Consider the following 10,296-nt stretch of genomic DNA (forward strand, 5'->3'; position numbering starts at 1 on the left):
TTTTTTTTGAGACGGAGTTTTCCCTCTTGTTACCCAGGCTGGAGTGCAATGGCACGATCTCGGCTCACCGCAACCTCTGCCTCCTGGGTTCAGGCCCAGCTAAATTTTTTTTATTTTTAGTAGAGATGGGGTTTCACCATGTTGACCAGGATGGTCTCGATCTCTTGACCTCGTGATCCACCCGCCTCGGCCTCCCAAAGTGCTGGGATTACAGGCTTGAGCCACAGCGCGTGTTTTTAGTAGAGACAGAGTTTCACCACGTTGGCCAGGCTGGTCTTGAACTCCTGACCTCAGGTGATCCACCTGCCCTGGCCTCCTGAAGTGTTGGGATTACAGGTGTGAGCCACCATACCAGGCTGCTTCCATCTTTAACTCTCCTTTGGGTGCCCTAAGCTTTTCTCTTCTTACTGACAACTTTCTGATTTGGTTGCCTGTGTGGCTAATTCCAGTCTCTGCCCCCTCCTAGGGTTCCTTTTCCTTTTCAGAACCTCTGGTGAAAGGCAGTGCTCTGTAGGCGGTGCTCCTTCCCCCACCCCCAAGAACACACTTTCACAAAAGCTGTGAGGATTGTCTGTCTTGTCCTCTTCCCCCTCAGTCTGAGTATTCTCTGTATTGCTTGTTGCTTGTTGCTAAAATAAGACACATGGCCAAGAAAAGAAAAGAAACCACCCAGGCTCTACCAGGCAAGCATTTTATCAATGTGTGGACAAGCTTAGCTCTGAGGCTCTTGGACAGTTAAATAAAGGTGAGAGCTGGGTTGGAAGAGAAGGGAAGCAAAAGGAGGAAACTCTGAAAAGGATAAGATGACTCAGTCTCTCTCCTTCTTCCTGTAGGAGTGTACCCCTGTCTCTATTCCCAATAGATGTGAGGCTAATTCTGAAAGAACTCCAGGGAAGGCCATCTCGTGGAGTTTTTAATTATAAAAGATTTAAGATATTGTTCCCATTTACAGTTTACTTCCTGTTGCAAAGCACCTTTCCACAAATGATCAATATCACTTTTAAACACACTAAACTGTAATGCTGATTCTTTCCCCATCTATCATCTCCTACACCATAATTAATACATGCTTCTTCCTGCACCGACTCTGCTGTGTCTGTATACATCAGCATTCTCCTATTTGGATGAGCCTTTATGTCTAAGATCATGCATTTGTCCTTTCCTCATTGGTCCACTCTCTTTCTTTACTTTGAAAAAAGGGAAGTTCTTATTATGGGTAGGATAATTTCCAACAGTGAATTTTGTCTGTTTACCTTATTTTTTAAAAGGATGATTGAATAATGACAGAAAGAGCAATATAGTACTAGTGGTAGTAGTGAGTGTCTCTTATGTGCAAGTCACCATCCATGCACTGCTTCTACTGATGACAACACTATGTCCCCATTTTACAGATAAGAAAAATGAGGCTCAGAAGTCAAAGGAGCTTGGCCAAAGAAGTTACCTTTTAAGTGACAGGACTGAGATGCTAATGCCACTCTGTTGACACCAATGCTTGGTCAACCCAATTACCCCAGTATCCTCTCTGTATATAAAGAAGAGCCTATAAAATCCTCTTTTGTCTTTATAAGATCCCATTAGCTCTGTAGCCACAGTACTCCACTCTTTATATTCGACACAAAGTGCTGGGGCACTATGGCCTCTCGGCCCTGTGTGTATGCTTCTTTCTATCATGATATGCATGAACTTTCACAAGCTGCTTGTTATGTAAGGTGTTCCACATAACATCTCTGCTTTGCCCTTGTTCTTACATTCCCTGAAGCCTCTTAAAGGTTTTTTTAATGTCCTCATCCCCTCATCCATCGATTTCAATTTTATAGGCCTGGCTCTCTCTTGGTATTTCTCCGTATATCACTTTCCCTGCCTCCACTTTCAGGTCCTTACCCTTTCTTTTCCTCACCATCTCTTCTTTGTCACACTCTCCCAGGTCATCCTTTCCTAGTACTATATATCTTGCTTTTAGTGACATGGGCTTCTCCTATTCATTTTCGGTTTTGTTAGTAGGAATCTGAAGTCTGCCCCCCAGTTGTCCTCTTTGAGTATCTTACTTTGAAACACAAAAGCATTAAATTGTAAATCAGTTCTGCATTGATCAAGGTTGGCCACCATCCTCACTGCTTGGATGCAACCTCTGAATGCTGAAACTATGAGTTTTCTTCTGTGCTCGCTCTATTGTTGTACAAGGCCAAGAAAAGTTTCTCATCAACGAAACTGCACACCCTGTTGGCAGGAATCAGGCAGAAAAGCTGGCAGCCAAACCTTGCTCAGTTCTACTTTTCTTTTCTAATGATAACTTTAACCCCTCTAATTTGCTTTCTCTTTAAATTTCCCCCCTCCTATTGCGTCTTATTCTTGTCCCAGGTGCAGTCATAGAATTATTATCCCTCGCATTTACATATTTTTTCTCCTTTCCTCTTATTCTGCTCACTTGTTCCTTTGGTTTGACTTTCGTCTCAATTTTTACTTGGATTATTCTTTTAGTAGCTTTAAAACAATTCAACAAGCACTTACTGAGTGCCTACTATGTTCCAAGTACTTAACCCAGTGCTAATTCCTGCCCTCAAGGAGTTCAGTATTTCAATGTACTTTAAACACTTGTGTTACTCCAGGAAGGGAAAAAGACGGTGATTAAACCAGTCTCTTAGTTGGTCACCTATATATACATGAAGCTCAAAAAAACGTACAAAATGGCCTTTATTTTCAGTCTACATCACTTATTCCAACCAGTGGGAGTCAATTGAACATGTAATTATCTTGTTTGTTGGAATGTTTTTTTTGGTTTGTAATTAGTATATTAAGGAGACAATACATTTTAAAAATTGTTTAAATTCTGACACCCAGATTTAAGCATGTGAACATATGATAAGACTTTTAAACATACAATTAAATCTATTCATTATAATTTGCTATACTACCAACATTAGTTACTTTGGAGCGTAAGTCATGTGGTTTAAAGTAATCCTGTAACATACCTAAAGAACACCTTCCTATGTTATGCATGCAAATTACTTCTCCACGTAAAGGTCTTTTCTCTTTAACTTCTATGTCACCCAGCTCTGAAGTCACTACTTGGGCTTATCGTGGTTCACATACAAAGAGGGGTCAAATAACCAGGACTGGTCAAGATATATATGGATATATAGATATATATGGCACAGCAGAAGGAAACACAATTCTGGAAGTGCAAGCCTTCAGGAAGCAGCATTATTATGGTAAATCCTTCCTACAGAAAGGTATGATTTTTATCACTGATACCACTGGATAAATTTTATATTACATCATATTCAAGTAACAGTTGAGGCAATAGAATAAATACAGAGACATTACAATGAATCCCACTTAATACAAAGAACTATACAGACCAGCAATTCTCTACACATTTTTTTTTTTCTCATTGTCAGTCAAATACAGAGTTTTACTTTCATGGCTTAACAATGAAGGGTCATACACTGAAGCCAATACATATATCTAGCATTTCAGTCTAAGCTTGTCCACATATGTAGCTGAAGTCAATTATAGGGTTTGGCCAGAAATGCTAGGAAAATGTCTTTGTAAAGTAGTTTTTACAGGTATTAAACTTCATCTTGCACACGGAAGTCATCATACATACAGGGCAAAGTCAGAGCTTTTATATTTGTGTTTATTCTTCATTTAACTTTTTAAAACAGTACTATAGTTGAATATTAAAACAAAAACAAGAACAAGTAGTGAGCATATTATGATTACAGTCCTTCACTCATTCACTACTGTACATAAAATGCCAGCAGTGAGTGTTATTCACTGGCCCATTAAGAGGTCTGACACTGAACACCGCCTCTGGGATGATGTTCATCATCCTCATATGATTTTCTATTGTAATGGCGCCATCTTTCCTGATTTGGAGCAAAGTCCACCAGTTTTACGTTATCTGTCTTATCAGTCTCTTCCACTTCCTTCCTCTCAGGTAAGAGTTTTTACAGCAAAGACAGTTGATAAGGAGAGACAATGCCATTCCCAGGAAAGTTTATCTTAAATTCGATAATTAGGCAACGCTTTTCATATGGTCTATGATAAATTGGCATGCCTTCATTTAGTACGCACTTGATATCTCCATGCTTGACAATCTGACCTGGATGAGAGGTGATGACCATGGTCCAGTTGTCAAGAGTAGATATTGGCTTCTGGAAGCCACACAATACTTCAACCAGCTGTATGTCCATATACATGAGAAGGTCTTCTCATCAAGTAAAACCAGCATGGTCCTTCTGATCTAAGATAATGATAATATTCTCCTGGCTCCAGTCCTGGTTCTTGGTCTTCTTTACCATGGAATATTGTCTTCTGGCCATCTTTCATGCCTTTGTCAATATGAACTTCTAGAATCTTCTTCTCTCGAACTATCTTCCTTTCATTGCAGCTTTTGCATCTATCTTTAGGACTGATCAGCGCTCCATGGCCCTGGCACTCCATGCACACAGACTGAATTTGCTAAACCACTGAACCATTCCAGCTCTTATCTGATGAATTCTTATTTGCATTCCAGTACCTTGGCAATTGGGACAGTACTCTACTCCTCCTTTCTTATCTCCTCTACCTTCACATTTGTCACAAATCACATTGTTTTGCAGAGCCAGTTTTTTTGTTACACCATTATATAAGTCTTCTAGGGTTACTGAGAGCTGATGTACAATATTTTTACCTTTCCTTTCTCTCTGTATCCTTCCTCCTCCTCCAAAAAGCATATCAAAGATATCCATGGGGAAGCGAAAACTGTCACCTGCTCTACCCTCTTTAATTGCCTGTTCTCTTCCATTGACATATAATTCCTTCTTTGCATCAGAGAGAACTTCATAAGCTTGAGAAATCCGTTTAAACTTCTCTCCTTTGTTTGGATTCTTATCAGGATAGCACTTTAAGGCCAGTTTCCTATAAGCCTTTTTCAATTCTTCCTGAGTAGCATTGGGTTTGACCCCCAAAACATCATAGTAAGTGGTTTCTTTCACCATCTTCTGCCAGTGAGGGGGCTGAGGCCGGTGTGCAAGAGAGTGGGAAGGAGTACAGAGCTGTTCAAAGCTCGGGCAGTGACTGCTCCTCCAACTCTTGCTGAGCATTCTGGAAAGTTCCTGGATTTTTTTTACTGTACTTTAAGTTCTGGGGTACATGTGCAGATCTTGCAGGATTTTTGCATAGGTACACACATGACATGATAGTTCGCTGCCTCCATTCCCCTGATACCTAAGGCATTTCTCCCAATGTTATCCCTCTCCAACCTTCCCTACCCACTGCTGTCCCTCCCCTAGCCCGCTACCCACCAACAGACCCTAGTGTGTGATGTTCCCCTCCCTGTGACCATGTGTTCTCATTGTTCAACACCTGCCTATGAGTGAGAACATGCAGTGTTTGGTTTTCTGTTCTTGTGTCAGTTTACTGAGAATGATGTCCCTCCAAAGGACTTGAACTCATCCTTTTTTATGGCTGCATAGTATACCATGGTGTATACGTGCCACGTTTTCTTTGTCCAGTCTATCATCAATGGGCATTTGGGTTGGTTCCAGGTCTTTGCTACGGTAAACAGTGCCACAGTGAACATACACGTGCATGTGTCTTTATAATAGAATGATTTATAATCCTTTGGGTATATACTCAGTAATGGGATTGTTGGGTCAAACGGAATTTCTATTTCTAGATCCTTGAGGAATTGCCACAAATGTATTCCACAATGGTTGAACTAATTTACACTCCTACCAACAGTGTAAAAGTGTTCCTATTTCTCCACATCCTTTCCAGCATCTGTTGTCTCCAGATTTTTTTTTATCCCAATATATTTTATTTTGCTTTTTTTAAAAAATTTTTTATTGCATTTTAGGTTTTGGGGTACATGTGCAGAACATGCAAGACAGTTGCATAGGTACACACATGGCAGTGTGTTTTGCTTCCTTTCTCCCCTTCACCCATATTTGGCATTTCTCCCCAGGCTATCCCCCCCACCTCCCCCTCCCACTGGCCCTCCCCTTTTCCCCCCAATACACCCCAGTGTTTAGTACTCCCCTCCCTGTGTCCATGTGTTCTCATTTTTCATCACCCGCCTATGAGTGAGAATATGCGGTGTTTCATTTTCTGTTCTTGTGTCAGTTTGCTGAGAATGATGTTCTCCAGATTCATCCATGTCCCTACAAACGACACAAACTCATCATTTCTGATTGCTGCATAATATTCCATGGTGTATATGTGCCACATTTTCCCAATCCAGTCTATCATCAATGGGCATTTGGGTTGATTCCAGGTCTTTGCTATTGTAAACAGTGCTGCAATGAACATTCGTGTGCATGTGTCCTTATAGTAGAACGATTTATAGTCCTTTGGATATATACCCAGTAATGGGATTGCTGGGTCAAATGGAATTTCTATTTCTAAGGCCTTGAGGAATCGCCACACTGTCTTCCACAATGGTTGAACTAATTTACACTCCCACCAACAGTGTAAGTGTTCCTTTTTCTCCACATCCTCTCCAGCATCTGTTGTCTCCAGATTTTTTAATGATCGCCATTCTAACTGGCGTGAGATGGTATCTCAATGTGGTTTTGATTTGCATCTCTCTGATGACCAGTGACGATGAGCATTTTTTCATATGTTTATTGGCCTCATAAATGTCTTCTTTTGAAAAGTGTCTGTTCATATCCTTCTCTCACTTTTGAATGAGTTTTTTTTTTCTTGTAAATCTGCTTTAGTTCTTTGTAGATTCTGGATGTTAGTCCTTTGTCAGCTGGGTAGATTGCAAAAATTTTTTCCCATTCTCTTGGTTGCTGGTACATGCTAATGATTGTTTCTTTTACTGTGCAGAAACTCTTTAGTTAGATCCCATTTGTCTATTTTGGCTTTTGTTGCCATTGCTTTTAATGTTTTAGTCATGAAGTCCTTGCCTACGCCTATGTCCTGAATGGTATTGTCTAAGTTTTCTTCTAGAGTTTTTATGGTGTTAGGTCTTATGTTTAAATCTTTAATCCATCTGGAGTTAATTTTAGCATAAGGTGTAAGGAAGAGGTCCAGTTTCAGCTTTCTGAACATGGGTAGTCAGTTTTCCCAACACCATTTATTAAACAGGGAATCTTTCCCCATTGCTTGTTTTTGTGAGGGTTGTCAAAGATCAGATGGTTGTAGATGTGTGGCATTACTTCTGAGGCCTCTGTTTTGTTCCATTGGTCTCTATCTCTGTTTTGGTACCAGTACCATGCTGTTTTGATTACTGTAGCCTTGTAGTATAATTTGAAGTCAGGAAGTGTGATGCCTTCAGCTTTGTTCTTTTTGCTTAGGATTGTCTTGGCTATACGGACTCCCCTTTGGTTCCACATGAAGTTTAAATTGGTTTTTTCCAGTTCTGTGAAGAAGGTCAATGGTAGCTTGATGGGGATAGTATTCAATCTATAAATTACTTTGGGCAGTATGACCATTTTCACGATATTGATTCTTCCCAACCATGAACATGGAATGTTTTTCCATCTGTTTGTGTCCTCTCTTATTTCCTTGAGCAGTAGTTTGTAGTTTTCCTTGAAGAGGTCCTTTACATCCTTTGTTAGTTGTATTCCTAGGTGTTTTATACTCTTTGCAGCAATTGTGAATGGGAGTTCGTTCATGACTTGGCTCTCTGTCTGTTGTTGGTGTACAGGAATGCTTGTGATTTCTGCACATTGATTTTGTATCCTGAGATTTTGCTGAAGTTGCTTGTCAGCTTAAAGAGATTTTGGGCTGAGATGATCGGGTCTTCTAAATAAACAATCATGTCGTCTGTAAATAGAGGCAATTTGACTTCTTGTTTTCCTAATTGAATCTACTTTATTTCTTTTTCTTGCCTGATTGCTCTGGCTAAAACTTCCAATACTATATTGATTAGGAATGGTGAAAAAGGGCATCCTTGTCTAGTGCCAGTTTTCAAAGGGAATGCTTCCAGTTTTTGTCCATTCAATATGATATTGGCCATGGGTTTGTCATAAATAGGTTTTATTATTTTGAGATACATTCCATTGATACCTAGTTTATTGAGAGTTTTTAGCACAAAGCGCTGTTGAATTTTGTTGGAGGCCTTCACTGCATGTATTAAGATGATCACGTGGTTTTTGTATTTGGTTCTGTTTATATGATGGATTATGTTTATAGATTTGCATATGTTGAACCAGCCTTGCATCCCAGGAATGAAGCCTACTTGATCATGATGGAAAATCTTTTTGATGTGCTGTTGCATTTGGTTTGCCAGTATTTTATCGAGTATTTTTGCATCAATATTCATCACGGATATTGGCCTGAACTTTTCTTTTTAGGTTGTGTCTCTGTCAGGTTTTAGTATTAGGCTGATGTTGGTCTCATAAACTGAGTTAGGGAGGATTCCCTCTTTTTGTATTGTTTGGAATAGTTTCAGAAGGAATGGTAACAGCTCCTCTTTGTATGTCCGGCAGAATTCGGCTGTGAACCTGTCTGGAGTTGGACTTTTTTTTTTGGTTGGTAGGCTATTAATTGCTGCCCCAACTTTAGACCTTGTTATTGGTCTATTCAGGGATTCAACTTCTTCCTGGTTTAGTCTTGGGAGGCTGTAAGTATCCAGGAATTTATCCATTTCTTCCAGATTTACTGGTTTATGTGCATAGAGTTGTTCATAGTAATCTCTTTTGGTAGTTTGTATTTCTGTGGAATCAGTGGTGATATCCCCTATATCATTTTTTTATTGCATCTATTCAATTCTTCTCTCTTTTCTTTTTCATTAGTCTGGCTAGCAGTCTATCTATTTTGTTGATCTTTTCAAAAAAACAACTCCTGGATTTACTGATTTTTTGAAGGGTTTTTTTGTGTCTCTATCTCCTTCAGTTCTGCTCTGATCTTAGTTATTTCTTGTCTTCTGCTAGGTTTTGAATTTTTTTTATCTTGCTCCTCTAGCTCTTTCAATTTTGATGATAGGGTGTCAAGTTTTGATATTTCCTCACTTCTCATGTGGACATTTAGTGCTATAAATTTCCCTTGAAACACTGCTTTAAATGTGCCCCAGAGATTCTGATAAATTGTGTCTCCATTCTCATTGGTTTCAAAGAACATCTTTATTTCTGCCTTCATTTTGTTGTCAGGAGCCAGTTGTTCAGTTTCCATGTAGTTGTGTGGTTTTGAATCCTGGGTTCTAATTTGATTGCACCATGGTCTGAGAGACTGTTTGTTATGATTTCAGTTATTCTGTATTTGCTGAGGAGTGATTTACTTCCAATTAAGTATGTGGTCAAAAGATTGTATAGTCTGTGGATTTGGGGTTGAGAGTTCTGTAGGTATCTATTAGGTCCACTTGGTCCAGATCTTCGTTCAAGTCCTGGATATCCTTGTTGATTTTCTGTTTTATTGATCTGTCTAATATTGACAGTGGAGTGCTAAAGTCTCCCACTACTATTGTGTGGGAGTCTAAGACTCTTTGTAGGTCATTAAGAGCTTGCTTTATGTATCTGGGTTCTCCAGTATTGGTTAAGTATATATTTAGGATAGTTAGCTCTTCTTATGGCTTTGATTCATTTACCATTATGTAATGCCCTTCTTTGACTCCTTTGATCTTTGTTGGCTTAAAGTCCATTTTATCAGAGACTAGGATTGCAACCCCTGCTCTTTTTTTGCTCTCCACTTGCTTGGCAAATCTTCTATCCATTTATTTTGAGTCTATGTGTGTCTTTCCATGTGAGTTGTGTCTCCTGAATACAGCACACCAATGGGTCTTGACTTTTTATCCAACTTGCCAGTCTGTGTCTTTTGATTGAGGCATTTAGGCTGTTTACATTTCACGTTAATATTGTTATGTGTCAATTTGATCCTGCCATCTTGTTACTGGCTGGTGGTTTTACCTGTTAGTTGATGCAGTTTCTTCATTGCATTGTTGATCTTTACCATTTGGTACATTTTTGCAGTGGCTGGTACTGGTTGTTTATTTCCATGTTTATTGCTTCCTTCAGGAGCTCTTGAAAGTCAGGTCTGGTGGTGATAAAATCTCTCAGCAATTGCTTGTTCATAAAGGATTTTATTTCTCCTTCACTTATGCAGCTTAGTTTGGCTGGATATGAAATTCTGGGTTGAAAGTTCTTTTCTTTTTTTATTGTATTTTAGGTTTTGGGGTACATGTGCAGAACATGCAAGATAGTTGCATAGGTACACACATGGAAGTGTGATTTGCTGCCTTCCTCCCCTTCACCCACATCTGGCATTTCTCCCCATGCTATCCCTCCCCAGTTCCACCCCCCCCCCAGCTGTCCCTCCCCTATTCCAAGTTCTTTTCTTTAAGGATGTTGAATATTGGCCCCCACTCTC

The 10,296-nt window shown here is 39.6% G+C and overlaps 1 pseudogene; it reads right to left on the bottom strand.

Moving 5' to 3' along the window:
• Positions 1–3,471: 3,471 nt before the first annotated feature.
• LOC100406459 (dnaJ homolog subfamily A member 1 pseudogene) lies at positions 3,472–4,982 on the bottom strand (annotated as a pseudogene).
• Between the last annotated feature and the right edge of the window lie 5,314 nt (positions 4,983–10,296).

Source organism: Callithrix jacchus, chromosome X, assembly GCF_049354715.1.
Source record: "Callithrix jacchus isolate 240 chromosome X, calJac240_pri, whole genome shotgun sequence".
In the NCBI taxonomy this organism is placed as follows: Eukaryota; Metazoa; Chordata; class Mammalia; order Primates; family Cebidae; genus Callithrix; species Callithrix jacchus.